The sequence below is a fragment of the Schistocerca cancellata genome, chromosome 9 (genome assembly GCF_023864275.1).
Source record: "Schistocerca cancellata isolate TAMUIC-IGC-003103 chromosome 9, iqSchCanc2.1, whole genome shotgun sequence".
Classification (NCBI taxonomy): Eukaryota; Metazoa; Arthropoda; class Insecta; order Orthoptera; family Acrididae; genus Schistocerca; species Schistocerca cancellata.
The window spans coordinates 494,849,026-494,855,845 of record NC_064634.1 but is presented as its reverse complement, the minus strand read 5'-3'; positions in this window follow the sequence as shown (position 1 = coordinate 494,855,845).

The window sequence follows — 6,820 nt, the reverse complement described above, 5'->3', positions numbered from 1 at the left end:
TGATTTTTACAAATATCAATAACTTTGATCTTTCTGGAATGTGTGGAATGATACGTAAGTGTGAAATATTAAATTCTGTTTATTGATGCTAGAAACTTTTCTCCAGTTATAGCTATAACACAGACTAATAATAGACTGAACTTTAGAATCATTCCTAACAAAACCACACTGAATTATGTTATCATTGAACAATTTCTCAAAGTTTGTAAATTTAACAGTGTGTACTTATGTGATGTAAATAAATTGAATCATGATGAGCATAGTGGGGCCTCTTGGTTTAGTGGTAAATCAGATGCCTGGAAACCAAGAGATTACAGTATCAGTTCCAGGTCAGACCAAGTAAATTTTCAGTCTGCCTCTAATCTCATGTTCATCTTTCAGTGATGTGATGAGTCATCAGGTAAGACACAAGGCTCAGATCAGACATTAAACTGTAGGTCCCCTTCCCCCATTTTGATAATGGAGGTAGGTTGGGGGCACACAAGTAGCCAAAGTGCAGTTCAACTGGAAGACTTTCACTTACAATGGGCCGGCCGCGGTGGCTGTGCGGTTCTACGCGCTCCAGTCCGGAGCCGCGCTGCTGCTACGGTCGCAGGTTCGAATCCTGCTTCAGGCATGGGTGTGTGTGATGTCCTTAGGTTAGTTAGGTTTAAGTAGTTCTAAGTTCTAGGGGACTGATGACGACAGCAGTTGAGTCCCATAGTGCTCAGAGCCATTTGAACTTACAATGGACACCTTTAAGCTCAAATGCTCAAAACAACATGAAACCATGCTATAACACAACAGTAGTCTGTGTCATTTCCGTGCATAACTCTGCACTTGTCTGCTAGCACCATCAGATGGTGGCATGTTGTAGCTTCACTACCAAGTGCTCGAGTTGTGTGAATGGTATAGCTGCAGTGCAAATGTTTCTCTTGGAGTGTTCCCATCGGGCTACTGTGTAAACTGTGTACGATCATATCACGAAGAAAATTAATTCTATGAATGTGGTCCAAATATTAGCGAGCTGAATACAGAAATGAAATAGAGTTTGAGAATAGAGTGTTTGCAGTTACATTATACAGCATACTAATTCAGAAGTCAGGAATATGTGACATTACACTTGATAGATATACTGATTTTGAAGAACTTTAATTCAAAAGTGGCTGTTCAAGCAGAAAACTACATTCATCTCTAGAGTGAGACCCTGTGTGTGAAACATTTATGAAGACTATTACAACAGTGGCGTCAATTCCTATAGCAAACCAGTGAGGTGCTGTAAGTGCATTAAAAGTAAATCAAACTGGAGATTAATTCTAAATTATGTGTCTAGTAAAAGATGAGCAGGAGTGTTTTTTATAGAATACAAACTGTCACAAACTATTAAAAAAAAGCATGTATTATTGCAATTTGATGGAGGAAGGTCATATGGATGTGGAGTTCACTATTGGCATCTGCAAATGTGGAGACTAAAAGCATCTAAGAGGACTGGATTGGACTATTTCAATGCTTTGATTTCTTTTATCATCACACGTAATGCTAAATATGGCTTTTCATCCAGGCATATTGCTACATTTGTCACATGTAAGGACATAGATGATGATAATAGTATACATCAGAAGGCACAACAGTTTATGGAGTAAGTGAACATGTTTATGAGAGAACAGAGTGTGGAGAAAGGTAATATTTGGAACAGTGACCAGAGTCAATTCCAGTATGAAATGTGTTCATCATCAACACTGTCATGTAATTTGTTGCAGTCTGTACATCTCTCTACCCACAGCTACACAACTAATGTGGGTTTACCAATGACAGGCAGATGAGGAAACGAGTTGTACATCTATTTTCAAGAGCCACAAGGCAGTTTTGGTCCAAATATTTGAAAGAAACTCGAAACAACCTGCCTACGAAACATTCATGTGGAGGCAAGGAAAAGTGGTGAAATGATTAAAGAACACGGGAAATGTTTTCTAATAGCAGTCGGTGGCAAACATCTAGCAAGTGAAAATAGCCCATAGGCCATAGCTGTATGATTCCTGGTCAGGTCATGAAGATTGTTATCCTCTAGATGCATATTTTCCAAACAAAGATGTTACACTGAAAATACTTCCACTGTAACACCAAAATATCAAACACCTTGATGTTTACTTCTTTCAACAATATAAGTTCTTTATATCAGGCTTGCTGATTTTTGTGAGACTACAATGTGGCAAATGACAAATGAAGATACGTGATGATTATTTCATCATCAAATTTCACTCTCTGATCTACAAAACAATGTTCTGCACCAAATTATACATATCTATTGCAGTATATTTGCCAAAGGGCAGGTTATGACACTGGTGTACCCATGTTAACATTTGGAAATTTAATTAGTTTGGCTTCTCAGACCGGATTGCTTGAATGCGAAAGTGGTTTTGAATGTAAAAACATGGCTTTAGTGAGGTGTGCAGATAGTATCCTGTATCTGCATTACGAGGACCAATATAAGGAAGGACTATCAGGTGTGTAGGATACATGTGTTTTGCGCTATTATAATTACTTTAAGCAGAATGTTTTTGGCGCTATTGATTGGAAATATAATGATAGACAGATGTTATTGAATATCTATAATTTCCCTCCTATGAAATTACGAGGACAGTTCAATAAGTAATGCACACATTTTTTTTCTCGGCCAATTTTGGTTGAAAAAACTGGAAATTTCTTGTGGAATATTTTCAAACATTCCCGCTTCGTCTCGTATAGTTTCATTGACTTCCGACAGTTGGCAGCACTGTATGGAGCTGTTAAAATGGCGTCTGTAATGGATGTGCTTTGCAAACAACGGGCAGTGATCGAGTTTCTTTTGGCGGAAAACCAGGGCATCTCAGATATTCATAGGCGCTTGCAGAATGTCTACGGTGATCTGGCAGTGGACAAAAGCACGGTGAGTCGTTGGGCAAAGCGTGTGTCATCATCGCCGCAAGGTCAAGCAAGACTGTCTGATCTCCCGCGTGCGGGCCGGCCGTGCACAGCTGTGACTCCGGCGGAGCGTGCGAACACACTCGTTCGAGATGATCAACGGATCACCATCAAACAACTCAGTGCTCAACTTGACATCTCTGTTGGTAGTGCTGTCACAATTGTTCACCAGTTGGGATATTCAAAGGTTTGTTCCCGCTGGGTCCCTCGTTGTCTAACCGAACACCATAAAGAGCAAAGGAGAACCATCTGTGCGGAATTGCTTGCTCGTCATGTGGCTGAGGGTGACAATTTCTTGTCAAAGATTGTTACAGGCGATGAAACATGGGTTCATCACTTCGAACCTGAAACAAAACTGCAATCAATGGAGTGGCGCCACACCCACTCCCCTACCAAGAAAAAGTTTAAAGCCATACCCTCAGCCGGTAGAGTCATGGTTACAGTCTTCTGGGACGCTGAAGGGGTTATTCTGTTCGATGTTCTTCCCCATGGTCAAACGATCAACTCTGAAGTGTATTGTGCTACTCTTCAGAAATTGAAGAAACGACTTCAGCGTGTTCATAGGCACAAAAATCTGAACGAACTTCTCCTTCTTCATGACAACGCAAGACCTCACACAAGTCTTCGCATCCGAGAGGAGCTCACAAAACTTCAGTGGACTGTTCTTCCTCATGCACCCTACAGCCCCGATCTCGCACCGTCGGATTTCCATATGTTTGGCCCAATGAAGGACGCAATCCGTGGGAGGCACTACGCGGATGATGAAGAAGTTATTGATGCAGTATGATGTTGGCTCTGACATCGACCAGTGGAATGGTACCGTGCAGACATACAGGCCCTCATTTCAAGGTGGCGTAAGGCCGTAGCATTGAATGGAGAGTACGTTGAAAAATAGTGTTGTGTAGCTAAAAGATTGGGGAATAACCTGGTGTATTTCAATGCTGAATAAAACAACCCCTGTTTCAGAAAAGAAAAATGTGTTGCATTACTTATTGAACTGCCCTCGTAATATCCTGTTACTTTGTTTCTCTCTCTTAGAATTTCACTTGTGGTAGATGCAAAATTTTGCATGAAAAAGGCACAGACCACTGATTTTTATCTTACACTCAAGTGTTACTCTTTTCTGAGATTCCGAGCGATCGTGGTCAGAGGTGTCCCTCGTCAGTCATTGAGTCATGCACTATTATTTATATGAATGTACCTGTTCTTCCAGACATGTCCAAAAGAACACACGCCACGTGAAATCTGCAGCTGTGACACATTGCATGTAAATTTAAGGAGGGGAAAGGAAAGGAAATGGAAGGACTTTGTGCAGCATCAGTGGTGATGAATGAAAATTCGCTCCAGATGGAGATTTGAACCAGAGGTCTCCTGCTTACTAGGCAGTTGGGTTAACCACTGAGCCACCAGGACACAGTGTTCATCACAATTGTGTGGACTATTTTTATTTTGGCATGCCTCTCAGCCATCCAACATTCCCACTTAGCACCACCTAACTTAAGATCCTGTCCATGCCCCCTACTTTAAGATTCCTGCAGGAACATTCATTATGCATCCGCACTGGATGTGGTGGATCTGTTGCCCATCAAGGTGAATGCATTATGTCTGGCACACATTTTCACTCGTCGCTACTGGTGCCACACAAAGTCCTTGATCTGCTGATATCAATAATCTGTTTCCTGACTGTCCAAAAGAACAGATGTCATGCATTCATATAACTGACTCATCTCAATGGGCAATGAATTCAATGTAGTTACACTATTCCATCTGACCTCCTGCGGGAGTATCAAAGTAACGAGCATGGAGGACACGGACAGGGACTGTGGACAGGTGACACTAAGTGGAAATGTGGCTCAGCCTACTACTACTACTACTACTACTACTCCAGACATTGCCTTACATATGAATAAAAAAGGGCAAGTTGAAGTTAACTGATTAAAAGATAGAATTATGCAACCAATTTTGTAAAGTGAGGGATCCAAATATGTTAGGTTACGACCAGGAGTTTTTTCAGGAGATCCATGTACTGTACCAGTACCAGTGCCAGTGCCAAGCCAAACTATTCAGACACTAGTGTGCCTGTGTGTGAACCCTCTATTAGTAGTGCAAAGTTATGCATGAAAGAGAACTTCCACTGTGAGCATCACAACATTAAAGATAGCAGTAAAACTAAACATGTTAAGGAGCTGATTCACAGTTACATATTGATAGATTCTAATAATCAGATGCTAACAATTTTTCATCAAAACACCAGAGACCCCATCTGCAAGCTGGAAGAATTTACAGTCAACATAGATAAACCAGAAAGTGTGAACTGTGCTCGCATTACATGTATAACTGAACATCGTGTCACTTATGGCAATGATTTACTAACTTTTCCTGATTGTATCTTGTGTTATTTAATGCAAGAGCTGAACAAGAATTATATATGGAATTACATTTTGAGTTATGTGTTTCTGAAATACCAGAAAAAGCTAGGAGCAAGACCAAGACTGTGTATGTGAGAACTTGAAGGAGAAACACATAAGAGAAAGGAAAGTATGGGACTGAGTAAAATGGAGAAGACTTGCTAAGGACATTGACCCCACATCATTGGGAAAAGATGAAGGAAAAGAATAAGTTTTGTTATCTTGTAGTAATTGGAGACTTTAACATTGATTTCAGGACAGATAGTTGCTATCAGTTGGAACTTCCAAATCTGAAGTATACTTACAACCTTGTTTTTTATTCGCTGATTTTCCTGTCGGAATAGTTGCTATCAGTTGGAACTTCCAAATCTGAAGTATACTTACAACCTTGTTTTTTATTCGCTGATTTTCCTGTCGGAATTACTGCTACCTCTAGCACCCTAACTGACAACATTTTTGTAGATCAAAGTAAAGCCAAACGTATCACCACTGAAACTGTTATAAATGGTATCTCTGCCCATGATGGACAAAGGGTTATTTTTAACAATGTAACTATCCCTTATGATAAAATTAACCTCCAGTGAAGACAGTAAGAATAATATAAAAAAGTGTTTGAGCTTCTAAAGCATGCAATTTTTGTGAAATGATTTGTATAAAAGTAAAAAATAGAGAAAAATTGACATACCTTCGAATGATGCTCAGAATCGTTTACAGCAATTTGAGCACTGAAGCACAGATGTTGTTGATATTGCTTTGAAACATAAAGTATTTAAATATTTAAAATCATAAACAAAGTACTGTAGCATCTGGAAAGTTCATATGTTAGTTACGCAGAAAAAGACACTCAGTAGAGTCTGCAGTTTGATTGGATCTGCACTCTGATTTACGATCCCAGTTTCTGACCCCTCCCCTGCATCATGTGTTTGAGGGAAAGTGAGTGAGTAAGAACCATGATGTCAACAGGACTTGTAGGAGAGAGAGAGATTACTTCTTGCAGCACACATTCTCTTTGTCTTGTGCAAAATAAATTGATGGAGATGGCAGCATAGAACCTAGCCCTAGTCAATTTGTCTATACGAGCACCACATGAAGAGTTATTTCCTGCTGCAAGACACACAGAGATGATTACAACAACCTTAATTGAGGACAACATGCTGATCTCTGTCCATATATTTTACATTAAGTACTACATACAAAGTAACAGCTATGGAAATCCTCCCCTCCTCCCCCTGCCATAAGCTCCCCTCTTTGAATTGTGCCCAGAAATAGACAGAGGCAATTCCATAGAATATATACCTAATCACCTTGCCTACAATAAGAAGCATATGAAGAGTTATTTGCTCTTATGAAGGAACTGTAGGCAATAAAGAGTGCCATTAATGGCTCTTTGGCCATTTATTTTACATTAGATGCTATCAGGTGCTCCAAAGTGCAATTTGTCAACAGTAGTAATAACGACATAACAGTAATGT